The sequence below is a fragment of the Nycticebus coucang genome, chromosome 10 (assembly GCF_027406575.1).
Source record: "Nycticebus coucang isolate mNycCou1 chromosome 10, mNycCou1.pri, whole genome shotgun sequence".
NCBI lineage: Eukaryota > Metazoa > Chordata > Mammalia > Primates > Lorisidae > Nycticebus > Nycticebus coucang.
In genome coordinates this window covers 60,269,848-60,284,342 of record NC_069789.1, presented here as the reverse complement: position 1 = coordinate 60,284,342, position 14,495 = coordinate 60,269,848, and the positions used below count along the sequence as shown (strand labels likewise).

Genomic DNA, 14,495 nt, shown 5'->3' with positions numbered 1-14,495 from the left:
GAAGGAAGAAATAATGTACATATTCCAAAAGGGCAAATCTAATCCTCTACACCCAGGGGTGACAGCAGAAGCAAACTCAGGAATACAAGACAAGAACTTAGCAAAGCCCAAGGGGTGGCAAGGGAGTTTCAGCAGTTGGAGGAGGGCAGGCTCTGGCCCCACCCTTATGGTAGCCGGGGCAGCCTTACTTTTAGCAGTTATATATACTGAGGCTATTTGATACGTCTCATGTGAACACAAGAGTCCTGTGACTGCTAGCCCAGCAGTCCTATCCCAGCACCAAAGTCTTCCTGGACTGGCTGATGGTCCTTCTGGAAGGACTTGGGGGAGGAAGTACTACCTTGTCACAATTTCCTTGGAACTATGAAGTCCACATTTGGGTTTGTAGAGGTGAAATTTTCTGAACTGGTCCTGTACCCCCCTCTCTCCTAAGACTCAGAGTATGCTTGAGAGTGGACAAGGGGAGGAGATGGAATGTGGGTCCCAAGGAAATGGGCAGAATTTAGTAGTAGGGACTAGAATATTGAATAGAGGTGGCAGAGGTCCATGTCTCCTACTTTGGGCTGTGGAGGGGGTCCCATCTGGATGGTGCATAAAGGGATTTCTCTAGTTTTCCTGAGGGCAGCTCAGAGGAGAAGACTTCTTTCTGTGTCTTCTCAGGAGCACTGGCCAGCCATCTATGCATCTTCAGGTGGGGTGAGGTTTGTCACCAAGAAGAGCCAGGGCAGGGAGGTCTTGGGGCTCTCTCTTTAGCAGTGTTAGGAAATGCCCAGCCTGGCCTTGTCCCATGTAGCCCAGCTCTTACCAAGAACAGTACAATTTGCCTCTGATGGCATAACCAGCAGTGCCTCTCTGTCTGGACCACCCAAACCTTGGTTCTTTCCTAGGTCTGCCCCCTACTGAGTCACTGAACACTTCTAAGCCTCAGGTTCTTCATGTGTATGTGAAGAGAAGAAAATGTGTTGCTAGGAGGATTAAATGAGATGATATGTCCATATAAAGTACCTAGTATAATGCCTGACACTCAGGGGGTGACTCTGAAATTCTTGCTATTATTATCATGCCTCCAGTTGGGTGGCCCATGGAGGTGGAGGTAAGGCCTCTCCTCACAGGAGGGAAACTGAGCCCAGTAGATGGGTGGAGACCTCAAGGAGATGGTTTGTGGCAGGAGGAAGAGAGGTGTGTGTGGAGAGTTGAATGCAGGGAGAGCTCTTGATCAGTGTTTGGCTGGTTCTGAGGCCTTAGGGCCTAGCCAATTAGTGAACACTGTGGGACAAGGATTAGGGGAGAGTGGGAACTTGAGTACTCTTGACACAGGGCTGAGAAGGAAAAAGTAAGGTTAAAACACTTGGATGTGCAGGAAGTGGCAGGGCAGAGAGAACTGAAACATCCTGAGAAGGTGGCATGGATGGAACCATCGGAGGCACCAAGAAGACACCCGTGCATCCTCTTACACATTCCTTGGCTCTGCCCCTATAAAAATTACTTCCCATTTTCACCCCACTCCAGGGCTGTGAGGTTTTCTCCTTTTAGCTAGTACCTTTCATGAGGTAGGTGCCTCCCCCTCCCTGCATCTTGGTTCTAGGGAAGACTGAAAATCTTCTTCCTATCTAGCTGGTATTCCTCATCTTGACACTCATGTCCAAAAACCATTACTGTTTTGGGGTCCAGTGCCAGCCCTGTTTGATAATGGTTAGGAGAACAGACTCCAGATACTCACAATCTTTCAAGCATCTCTGTCTTTGAAATCTCCTCCCAAACCGTAGCCTCACTGAAGCTCTCTGAGACTCCCTGGGGGTTGCACATCCTTCTTGGGTGGGGCTTGTTCTGGGAATGGATCTGGGGGGGGGCACTTGGGTCCTGGCACTGGGACATTCCAGCCTGATGGTGATGAGAAGGCACAGTGCTTCTTGCTCTCCTCCATCACACATGTACAGGGTGAGGAGACAGGAGTGTACTGATTGCAGATACTGGCAAATAAAATCCAGAGTTGTCCAGAGCAGGAAAATCTGGGTAGTTACTGGGAGTTCCTTTCTTTTGCCTCCAAAGATGAGCAGTACTGGGAAACAGATGGTGTAAGAAAAGGTGTCTTGCCAGATAGTTGTAAAAGACCAGAGGCTCCTGCACTTGCAGTCATCCGTAAACACCCATTTCTATCACCCACTGCCACCAGGGCCAAGGGAGGGATCTTCTATACAACCCCTGCGTCAAACTGCATATTGCTTTCTTGGGAATTCCCTCCTTTTAAGATTCCCTGTGATAACCACTGGACTTATTCAAAAGGTCAAATGATGTGTGTGTGTGCGTGTGTGTGTGTGTGTAGATTCAGGATAATTTGCAACCTCCTCACTGCTACCTGGGGATGTCTATGACCAAGAAGATGGAGTCGGGGTGCTGGGGGCAGAGAGCAGAGGGGTTGAGGGAATGAGCATTGGCCACAGACAGCAGGGTTCGAGTCATCACCTGCTAGCTGTGTGAACCTGGGCCAGTTGATCAGGCACTCTGTTTCCCTCTTAATCTGTAAATGGAGTTAATATTTACCTCCTTGTGGATTCACTGAAGTAATGTTTGTAAAAGGGTCTGGCATAGTAATCTGGCCCGTAGAAAGAGTTAGCCAGTGTTGTTATTAGGATGACCAGGGCCAGAAAAGATTAGTCCTGGAGGTCTTCCTGGAGGAGGGGGTCCTAGAGCCTGCATGAGAAGTAGAGGAATGGCACTGTTCTGTGAAAGGTGAGGGATGGGGTGTGTGTGTATGTTGGGGGCTATGAGAAGGAGGGGAGTGTCTGGCAAGGAGATGAGATGAGCCACTTTGGGAACCTGAGGAGATAAAGTTTTTTCCTGGCTGGTACAGTCTTGGAGCTTCATGGCGGGCAAGCGAGCAACTGCTGGAAGACCCCAGCCTGCTCCCCAACACATTCTGGGTGGCCCCTGCAGGAGCTGTTAGGTGAGGAAGCAGAGAAACATGTGGTCTCAGTGGGGGAAAGCTGGCTTTGGGACAGGCGCATTGGGGGTCATGGTGCCAGGTCTCATTCTTACTTTCAAGGCTACCTTTCCGAGGCCCCGTTGGTCACCCTTCCTAATAAATTTTAGGAACCTGATCCCTTCTGCCAGAAATTTAGGGTTTGTGAGTTCTAATCCTCATTCCCTGGGTTAGTATGAGACCATGTGCAAGTCCCAAAACCTCAACGTCCCCTCATTTTGGCTGAAAAACTGGAAAGTGGGAAAGGCAGGGAGCAATCTTCTCTGAATCTCCTGCTCCCAGCGCAGGACAGAGGGAGCTCCCCTGGAGAGAGCGGCCAGGTAGGAAGGAGGAAGGAGTGAAAGGGAGAGCCCAAGAAGCACCCAGACCAGGGCAGAGAAGAAAGGGTGAAGGAGGGGCACAGGGATTCCAGGAAATAGGGTCCTCAGGGAGCCTCCTGTGCCAGCCTTACTCCAAAGTGGAGCCTGGGGAAACGGCCTGTCAGAGGGCAGACCCAGGGGTCGCCGGAGGTGGGTGAGTGTGTAGGGGAGCCAACACCCCAGTTCAAAGGAAAGGCAGGAAACAGCCCTAGGCAAAAGAAAAAGGAAACCTCTCGGCTCTGGCAGCAGCGGGCATGGGGTGCGGCCGGGTGGGGCGGCTGGCGGAGGAGAAGAAAGCCTGGCTTGGAGCAGAGTTGGCCCCCAGCCCGCCCCCCTCTACCCCTTCCCCCCATTCCATGGGCTCTCAACCCTGATGGCCCCACACGTGCTGCAGCCTGCTTCCTGCACTGACCTGTGCCCGTGCCCACCAGGGGAAGACAGGCAGGACGTAGCAGAGGGTATCCGAGTGGGGAGGCCCTGCCTCTGCAGGCCCTAGTCTCAGCTCCATCACTGACGAGCTGTGTGTCTCTGGGCAAATCACTTACCCTTTCCAAAGTCTCAGTTTCTTAATCTTTCACATGGATACTCTAATATTAACAATACCTACCTTGAAGGGTTGTGAGGAGGTGCAAATGAGACCAAGAAAGCAAACCCCGTGCTGTCATAGTGTAAGTGCTTAAAACTGTTTACTACTGATACTGTTTTTCTCAATGCCTGTGGCTACAAACGAGCTGCTGAGGTCCAGTAAGGGACTCGCAGAGCTACCTGTGACTTGGGCGGGGGCAGTTAGGATACCAGTCTCACTTTGTGGAGCCCATCAGATCGTCCTTCTTTCCTTGCTGCCCTCCTTCCTTACTCTCCCACTGACCCTGGAGGAAGGAGGCCTTTCTGGGAGCCTGTTCTGCTCTGGGCTGCTGGGCTGTGAAGATGGAGGAAGTGATCTTCCTTACAGGGATGCCTGGAGGAGATGGAGCCAGGCCTGATGCCTCATGAGAGACTCAAAAAAGGAAGAGTCTAGGCTTTCAGGTCAGCGCCGTCTGTGGAGTCCAGCTTCTCCCCAGAAATGGAATTCCTTGGAACTAGCACCTTCTCTGGTAAACCCAAGGAAAGGCAGGGGTGGGTGGGGCATTTGGGATGGCTGCTCCATTTCTTCCTGGGACATCCCTAGAGAGACCGTAAAGAGACTCCTCTGAGCTCATCCCTAATGGGCCATGTGACCATAGGGCTACTAATCTACCCTATTGGGACCAGGGCCACGATCAAGGAGTCTGGCTGGGGCTTCAGACATGTTGGGAAGGTACAAGAGATAGGAGTCAAGGAGAAATTTCCAATCCCACTCCCCCATGTTGGAAATGACAACTTCCTTGAGCCAATCTGAAATGGACTCACTGGTTCTTAGAATTTGGGGAGCCCCTTTGTCCTAGTCCATTAGGAGAAAAGAGGTGGCCCCCAGCTTCTAAGGACAATTAAGGTCTTTCCTCCTGCCCTTCAGACATGGGAGAACAGGTCCCAGGAGGAGAAAAACACCCGAGAGGCTGAACTTGGGCAGTGAGCAGAGAGTTATTTTGGAAGCAGCAAAAGGACATGGTGGGGGGGGGGGTGTGAGCTCAGGGTTTGGCACCGCGCCCCCTGGAGCCATGCCAGAGCAGGCCATGGGCAGGCTGGCGGCAGGCAGGTGGGGGCTGGGGCTGGCTACTCACAGACAGGGCACCTCCAGGTCTGAGCTTTTCTTTGTGTCCCATTCCCTGGCTTCTCTTTTCTGCCAGGATCTTCTTTCTCCTCCAGGGACCTCCAAGGGAGGCCTGTGCTCTATATCTTGAATTCTCCCCAACCCCTGGGGGATTGGGGCTCTCTCTAATTATTTATGAGATGCAAATCTGAGGCTAGGGCTGGGGAAGCACCTGGTGCCCAGCTTTCTGCCTCCTCTGGCTGCTCCAGTGTGGTGGGGCTGCCTTCCTTGTTGAAGTTTTCATTCCCTAGACTGTGACCCTTCTTTCAGGAAAATACTAGCTCATCAGGAAGATCCATGCTGAGGCCCAGCCTGGATGGCCCCCTATGGTCTCAAAGAGACATTCTTAGGAATTTGCTTTTACCAGTAGCAATATCAGCCAGTATTTATTGGATGATTGGCTCGGGGCAAGAACTGTGCGCAAGCTCTTCATCTACCTCATCTCATACTAACCCTGAGAGGGAGGCGCTAGTGCTATCCCCATCTCTCAGATGAGAAAACTGCAGCTTTTCACCGTGAAGGAGCTTTCCTGGGACCACCAGCCAGTGATTGCTAGTGCCAGGATTTCAGCCCAGGCAGCCTCCTCCCAACCTCTTCACTGCCTCTCTGAGGGTCACAGCTGGGGATGGGGTTCTGACGGGAAGGTACTGAACAGAACTCTGGGCATGTTAAGATCCCACACTGGGCAGCCTGTCAAAATCTATTCTAAGTTTCTTGTCTTTCTGGGGAAGAACCAGTAGTTTTCCCCTCCCATCCACCAACTGGGAGTCTATCTCTGGGGGTTGCTTTGAAGGGAAAGATGTTTGGGCTTAGCTCAGAAGTCAAGGATTCGGGCTGGGGAGGGTGGGACTGCACCCTTGAGAATGGAGGTGATTATATTTCAGTTGGGGAAATAGTACATGAGAGGTCCTTAGTTAGGCAGTCAGGGCAAAATGGTTATCACTGTCAGCAAGAGACCAGGCGCAGGTGCACGTGAAAAGCGAACTCATTTGTAGCAGATAATCCTGGGAGCACCCACAGAGGATCAGAGGTGAAGCCAACAGGCACTTGAGGGAGAAAGAGGACTTGGGTGGTCAGGGAAGGCCCTGGGGAAGAAGAGGCTTGAGTCCTGAGGACCGAAGGATGCAACCTGGGTGTGGCCAGAGAAAGCCATGAGCCCAGGAGAGAATGAGAAACAACATTGGGGCTTTAGTCACTTCATCACCATGGACTTTTCTGTCTCACTCTCTGGAGGGCAGGATGTTGTAGAGCCAAGCTTCCTGTCTTTTTCTCCTCAGAGCAACCATGTAAAAAAACCCCCCAAAATCCAAGGTGTTCAGCAGCTGGGGTAAATCAACTGGGCTGCTCAGGCCAAAGACAACATCAGGCTGCGGAGACTCTACCTTGACACCTGGAGGCACTGAGGAAAGTGTGTGTGTTTGCAGCCAAGCAGACATGGGTGCGAGTCTTGGCTCTGGCACTAACCAGTTGGGTGGCCCTGTGTGTTTCTTTACCTCTTTCAGGTTTACCTCTTTCTGTTTCCTTATCTTTCCTCCCAAGCTCTTGGAAAAATGTTTGTGATTTGGCCCAGTGCTTGGCACACAGCAAGCGCCCAGTATGTGGGAGCTATTGTTATAATCCATGCAGGTCTCCCCCCGGGAGAAGCGCTGGGAAGGAGAAACAGAGGCAGGCAGGTGGTGTCCCTGCATTTCTCTTATCCACTCTGCCTATCTAGGGCTTTGCTGAGAGCGAGGGTTCTAGGACAGTTCTCACCCTGTGCCTCTGCCACTGTCTCTTTGCCCTTGGAAGTGGTATAGGAGGTGGGAGTGTACCCGAGAGTGTCCAGACTGAGGCAGGGTGACAGGAAGGTGCTGAGTGTCTTCTGCTCTACCAGTGTCAGGGATCTGGATATGGTCTCCAGGCCCACGGCCAAGATATATGGACTCACAGAAGGGGGAGAGGGGAGGAGCAGTGGCTCAAAGGAGTCTCTGTCACCACCTAGTACCCCCAGCTTAGAATATTGCTGAGGTCCCTGCAGGACAGGGAGGGTGCTTCCTTGTATAAGGGAATATATAAGGGAGCCAGGAAAATGGGGGCCAGATAGATCGAGATTTATTCCAACTCCCTGTGTGATTTGCCTGTTTGAATTGCCCCCCTACCTGAGTTACCATTGCCTCCTGGGAAGCAGACCAAAGGCAGACACCACCAAGAAACTTTTATCTTTTTTTTTTTTTTAATGCAGTTTTTGGCTGGGGCTGGGTTCAAACCTGCCACCTCCAGCATATGGGGCACCCTATCCCTTTGAGCCACAGGCACCACCCACCAAGATGCTTTTAACACGTCCTATAGGAAGGAAGCCTTCCCAGGTGGACCTGGTCTGAGGATTCTTTTCCCCAGGTCTCTGGACCCATCCCAATTTGTTCCATGTTTCTTTGCATAAAGGACTTTGCAGTTCTGCAGAGCATGTATAAGCCCTGGTTGCTGCCAGCCCACAGTGTGGATTCAGCGATACCTCTCACCCCAACTGGTGCCCCTCCTGCCCCTTCTCCGTGGCCGATGATGTAGTTCCACTTGAACTCTTAGGCTGTTTCAAGGAAGAAGCATCCATTCATTCATTCCCTCATTTGTTCACTTGATAAATGCGGGATTGAATGCTTGCTGTCTGCAAGGCTCTGTGCTAAGCACATTCTCAAGAGTCTACCCTTGTGAGGCTGGTACTCCCTCTGTTGGAGGAGGGGAGACAGCAGCAGAGGGGGACAGAGCCAAGGTTGGAGTAAACTTGGGGGCTCAGCGGGGGAGATAAGACAAGCAGAAATAAGTGTGGCAGGTTGTTATGAAGTGAGAAGTGCATGAGGCAGGGCCAGATAAGGCACAGCAGGCAGAGGCACGATGGAGGGAAAGCTTATGCCTAACTGATGCCACCAACACGGAAGCCCCTGAAGAGGTGGTTGTGGTGCAAGGAAAAAACCACAGGCCTCGGAGCTGGAAGACCTAGACTGATGCCCGTTTGCTAAGTAGGGATAATCATCTTTCCTTGATAATTTTTTTTTTTTTTGTGGTTTTTGCCCGGGGCTGGGTTTGAACCCGCCACCTCCGGCATATGGGACCAGCGCCCTAGTCCTTGAGCCACAGGCGCTGCCCCCTTGATAAGTTCTTGAATGAAGCAAGATCCTGCCAAGGGTGGTGGTGTTCACCACAGAGGAGGGTGCAATTTTATTTCCTGTGAAAATGTCAGTTAGTATTATATACCATATGTCTGTGTGTGTGGGTGTGGGTGTGTCCATCTGACAGGGACACTCTGCTTCATCAGATTCAGTGTTCCCTGAGGATAGGAATGGTGTTTCTTTGCATCAAAAGGAGAGGGGAGGGGCCGGGCACGGTGTCTCATTCCTGTAATCACAGGCCTCTGGGAGGCTGAGGCAGGAGGATAGCTTGAGCTCAGAAATCTGAGACCAGTCTGAGCAAGAGCTAGACCCCGTTTCTACTAAAATAGAAAAATTAGCTGGGCATTGTGGTGGGCACCTTTAGTCCCAGCTACTCTGGAGAGTGAGGCAGGTGGATTGCTTGAGGCAGGAATCTGAGGATGCTGTGAGCAAGGCTAACACCATGGCACTCTAGCCTGGGCAACAGTGAAATTTCATCTCAAAAAAAAAAAGAGAGGGGGAGCTTTCTTAGGGCTGAGGCCATGCCTTTCAGACTGAGAGCTTCCTGAAGGCAGGGTCTGTGCTTGTGGTTTTCACTGGATCATATTACACACACCTCCTTCGAACACACACAGACACACACAGACACACACACACAGTATGAGTTTCCACCTGCAGGGGGAGCTCTGGAGCGTGCCATAGCCAATACAGATATATGCGTTTAGTCTTTCTCCCTCTCCCTTGGCTCCAGATCTGGGGCAGCCCAGGGGTGGGGGTATGTGTGAGGATGGGAATGTTGGATCAAGTGTCCAGGGACTGTGAGACTTGAGGCAGGAAGAGGCTGTAAATTAATCCCCTGCCTTTGTAGTGGACAGAGCACATTAGGAGGCTAGGAGGAGACAGGAAAGGAAGGGACTATTGTCTAGGACAAAAACAAGAGAGAACTGGGACAGGGTCTGGGCTCCCATCTTCACCTACCTGGGGCAGACAGATGGAGCTCGGGACCCAAAAGAGTTGGAATGGGAACCAGCCAACCTCTCAGACCACCCTGGTCCTTAGCCCCTTACTTTAGTTATCTGGCTTCTGCATGTGTGAGCCAGGTGACTTTGGTCAAGCGCCTTACCAGGCCTTCCTCATAGACATGCCACCTATGTGGCCACATGGGGCCCAGTGTTTAGAAAGGTCTGTGCTTGGGTCACTGCTCTGCTGCTGCCATATTAAAATTCTCAATAATTTTTAACAAAGAGCCCTGCATTTTTATTTTGTACTGGGTCCTCCAAATTTTGTAGCCCATCTCGCCTTAAACCTCTCTTAGCCTTATATTTCTGGTTTGGAGAGTGAGGATAACTGCTATCTCTTGACCCCTCATCCCAAGTGGTTGTAAATTCAAATAAATCTACCTCTCTGGAGGTGCCATGTGGTTCCTAACGTGCCAGACGCATTTCTGCTGTAATCACAATTGTGACGGTGATCCCTTTGGGTCTTGGAAGCTTAGGACAGGAAGAATGGGAGGAGGGGGTCTCTTTCTGAGGGACACTACAGGGTAGAAGAGGCATCTTCTGTCCAGACATACTAGAGGCAGCCCCAGGGCTAGAAGGGAGACTGGGTGCCTTTGGGTTGGAGGTGCCCTGGGCCTGAGCATACTGTTTGCAGGGGGCAGGAGCTATGGGTACACTGTGTGGGCACTGGGACACACCTGAGTCTTGGTGCTTCTATGAATAACACAGTTGTCAGGCTGGGGTGGGCAGGGACTTTGCTTGAATGGAAGGGTAGGGGACGTGTCACATGTCTGTGTTTTGAACTTTTTTCTTTCTTTTTTTTTCAGTTTTTGGCCAGGGCTGGGTTTGAACCTGTCACCTCTGGCATATGGGGGGGGGGCCGGCACCCTACTCCATTGATCCACAGGCGCTGCTCTTTTCTTCATTTTTTAATAGTCTAACAGATTGGTTAAGGTTAACTCTGGAGCCCTTAAGATCTTAAGTTTAAATTCTGGCTCTGCCTTTTACCAATCCTTAAGGAAAGGTTTACAGTCTTTGTGCCTTCGTTTCCTCACCTATAAGGATGATAATAATACTCACCTCCTAAGATTGATGTGTGGGTTACATGAGCTAATATATGGAAAGAGCTTAGAATAGTACCTGGCACATAGTAACTGTTGGATGGATGTTAGCTATTGTTATTCATTCATTCAACTTGCGAACATGGATTGAGTACACACTTAGTAGCAGGCACAGCTGTGCTAGGCATTGGCATTAACTCTCAATACAAAACACAGTCCCTAGTCCAGCTGGAGAGACAAATATTTAGTAACACACTGTATGAGCCCCCAACCCAAGAAATCCTACCACCCGCCTACATAGCCCTGCTGGCTCCGTCCCCCACAACTCTCACCTTCTGCCATAGTTTTTCTGTGTTGTGTGGAGAGAGGGGCTGCGTGAGTCCTCTGGAAGAAGGTGGGGTCCAAAATGTTCCCTCCTCCAATTTTGTCTGCAACTCCTCTGACTCCAGCCATCAATAGCTTTAGATTTGTTCTCTGTTTGGTGGAACTGGACTGAGGACACCCTGGGCTTGATTTCTGTCTTTGCCGCCACCTTGTTGAATGCCTTTGGATAAGTCCTGCATCTCTTTCAGCCTGTTTCAGGCAATAATTCCTGACCCCAGGATAGTACAGAACCAAATAATGGTGCATAAATGAAGAGGCAGAGTATGGGGAGGGAGAAAGAGACAGAAGGGGCATGAGTGAGTCAGTGGTGAGGAGACTGGTGGACTGGTGTGAGGGAGGTGCCAGGGGCCCCTGAGACTTGCAGTGTTCACTCTGTGAGACTTGAGATCCCAGGGGTTGGGACGAGGCACAGCCATCACCAGCACCTCCAGGGCTGTGTGCCCAGCCAGAACAAGGCCCCCCATTAACTATGTGCAGCCAGTGAAAAGAAGCATCCCCACCCCACCCCCGCCAGCCGACGCCACGCCGGCCCTCGCCTCATTGCCTGCTCCCCTACTCTGAATGCAGAAGCCCAGGGTGCCACCTCCCCCTCTGCCTGTCCTGCCTCCACCTGCCAGAAAGTATTAGCCTCATTGGCTAAATTGGCATGGGGGTGCACAGGCACCATGCTGTGGGGCCCAGGGGACCTGCTGGGGGTGGGGTTTGGGGTCAGAAAATACCTGAGCTAACCCCGGAAGCCTGGCATGCCCAATGCTGATGGACAAATGGCCCTGGAGCCGTTAGAAGAGTGGGGGTTAGAGAGTGTAGTAAGAGGGGGAAGATCTGGAAGCTCAGACTTGGCCTGGGAAGCCCTGTGGACATCTTGTTCCAGCTCCCTGCCCCTCACCTGGGCTGGAACCCCCAGTTGGGCAAACAAAGTCGTATTTATTTATTTATTTATCTGAGACTCTGTTACCCTGGGTAGAGGGCTGTGGTGTCATATAGCTCACACCAACCTCAAACTCTTGGGCTTGAGCAATCCTCTTGCCTCAGCCTCCTGAGTAGCTGGGACTACAGGCATGTGTCACCTGTGTGTGTGTGTATATATATATATATGTACATTTATAAAAATATAAAATGTTTTTATTTTTTATTTTATTTTATTTTTTTTTGTAGAGACAGAGTCTCACTTTATGGCCCTCGGTAGAGTGCCGTGGCCTCACACAGCTCACAGCAACCTCCAACTCCTGGGCTTAAGCGATTCTCTTGCCTCAGCCTCCCGAGTAGCTGGGACTACAGGCGCCCGCCACAACGCCCAGCTATTTTTTTTTTGGTTGCAGTTTGGCTGGGGCCGGGTTTGAACCCGCCACCCTCGGCATATGGGGCCGGCGCCTTACCGACTGAGCCACAGGCGCCGCCTGTTTTTATATTTTTTTTAGTAGAGATGGGAGTCTCACTCTTGCTTAGGCTGGTCTCAAACTCCTGAGCTCAAACTATCCACCTGCCTTGGCCTCCCAGAGTGCTAGGATTATAGGTGTGAGCTACTGCATCCGGCCACAGACCAACTCATTACATCCCATCTCTTGCTTTAGCATTTGACCCGTCAGGAATGTAATCACTGGGAAGTTCTTCCTAGTGTCCGCCCTCCATCCTGCTGTAATGCTCCTGAATTTCTTTCCTGTTTTGACTAAACGGGAAAGAGCCAGCAGCTCATCTCGGCATTGTTAGCCCCTTGGACATTGCTGATGGTGGCTTTCATTTCACTTTCTACATGAGGAAGTGAGCCTGGTCTAGAGAAGCAATCTTGGGTATGCTGCACCTGCTGTCGCCAGGGGTCCTGAAGGGCCTGCCTGCTTCTGAGGAGGCTGAGGGCCTCTGTCTGCTCCTCTCTGGTATTCCACAGACCACAGGCCTCCCCGCCCCACAGTCCTCTGGCCTGCCACCAGCACAGGTAACCAGTTTGCTCAGAGTGGCCCCACCATGTGGGAGGGATAGACATGATAAGTGGTTCAGGGGCAGGATGCCATCCTCTGCTCGGCACCCCTGTCTAGGCCAGGCCACAACTGGTACATCTCTGAGTCAGGATGGTCAATACTTTGCAAAAAAGTGATTGGAGAAAAAACACTTATGAGGCAGTACTTAAAAGAGATTCATTCCCTCTAATCCCTCAGGCATATGAAAGCCTTTTTACTCGAAGTGTGGTCCAAGCTCTGCAACCAGAGCTTCACCTGGCAGCGTGTCAGGAGTGCAGAAGCTCAGGCCCACTCCAGAGGGACCTGCTGAGTCTGAATCTGCATTTTTAAGTTTGCCAAGCACTAGTCTAAAGCTTATCCTCAGAGTAACTCAGACCATCAGCTGAGTCTCTGGACAGCCACACCCTACTCTACCTCCCACAAAATTGCTTTTACCTAATTCGTAGTTAGGTGATGCACCATTGCTTTATATCCAGGTCTATAAGAAAGAGCCCCATGGACATCACTTGATTTACTGCAAGATATGGTTAAGAAATGAGTTCAGACAAGAAGCCTGCAGCTCCAGTGGGGAGTATTTGGAGGAGGCCAGGGAAGCATCAGCTATTTAGGATGGAAGGGGCTGGCTAAGATAGCTCTTCCTCTGGAAACTTTTTCTAACCCCTCAACTCTGGGAGAAGCCTTCCCTCTGTGTACCAGCCCTGCATCAGGCTCATACCCTGGGTTCTAACTCCTGCATATTTGTCTATTTCTCAAACCAGCCTGGGAGCCCCAGGAGAGCTGGGCCTGGCCCCAGAGCTTGCCCAATACCCTCAATGCTGATACAAACCCTCTGCCCACGAGTGCTCAAGAACACTGATGGAACAAGTGAAGAGATGAAGGAGTGAGTGCGTGAATGAAGAAATGAATGGCCAGAGGCTGGGAGAGGCAGAGCAAAAAAAAAAAAAAAAAAATCCGGGCCAGAGCAGATGGGAGAGCTGGGAGGGAGGGCAGCCCTTTCTAGAGCTGGTGGTGGCACTAACCTGGCTCCACCACAGGCAGGAGCTCAAGGTGTGGCGTCCAACCCAGACGGCTGCGGTGAGGATGGAGCCACACTGGGGAGCCTCTTAAGCTGCCAGTTAGCCAGCTCGTGGGCAGGCTTGGGTTTCATTAGAGTGAGACATCTGTTCTATAAACCCTTCCACTTAGAATTCCCTTTCCTATTCATTCTCTTTATTTATTTATTTTTTTTAAAGAAAGCTTCTTTTGAAAATTTCCACCCAGTTCCAAACAAGCTAAGACAAACAAAGGTATGTGCCTGCCCCTACGCTTAGATGGAGAGGGCTCTAGTGGCTTCAGGCTGTGGGTTCTTGAATCTCTGTGGTGTACCTGACATTTGCCTAGGCTCTGAAGATCCAAGATGAGTGAGATCTGCATCCTGTGGATCAGAAAGTCACTATCTTGTGCATTAAGTACTAGGCAGGAGACCTGTGTAGGCTAGTCGAGGGGGCTCTTAGGAAGTGGGTAGGACAGGGCCACAGTGGCAAAGAATATGTCTCATTGTGGAATCCTGTGAAGATCCAGGGAGCTGAGACTGATGGCCAGGGAGCCCTGGGAAGGAAGTCTGGGAACATCAAAGTCCTTGGCCATGCCAGTATGTCTCAAGTGTTTATTGAGCACCTACTATGTGCCAGAACCTGTGCCAAGTGCTGGGCATACACAGATGAGTAAAATGAAAATGACACACAGAAATAAACACCCAATTTCTTTTCTTTCTTTCTTTCTGTTTTTTTTTTTCTTTTTTTGAGACAGAGCCTCAACCTGTTGCCCTGGGTAGAGTGATATGGCATCACAGCTCACAGCAACCTCCAACTCCTGGGCTTAAGCGATTCTCTTGCCTCCACTTCCCAAGTAGCTGGGACTACAGGCATCTG

The 14,495-nt window shown here is 51.0% G+C and overlaps 1 protein-coding gene across 4 annotated transcripts in view; it reads left to right on the top strand.

Annotated features, from left to right (window-relative positions):
- LGR6 (leucine rich repeat containing G protein-coupled receptor 6) overlaps positions 1-14,495 on the top strand; it is a 123,117-nt gene that overhangs the window by 1,671 nt on the left and 106,951 nt on the right. The gene's annotated exons all lie outside the window — the stretch shown is intronic.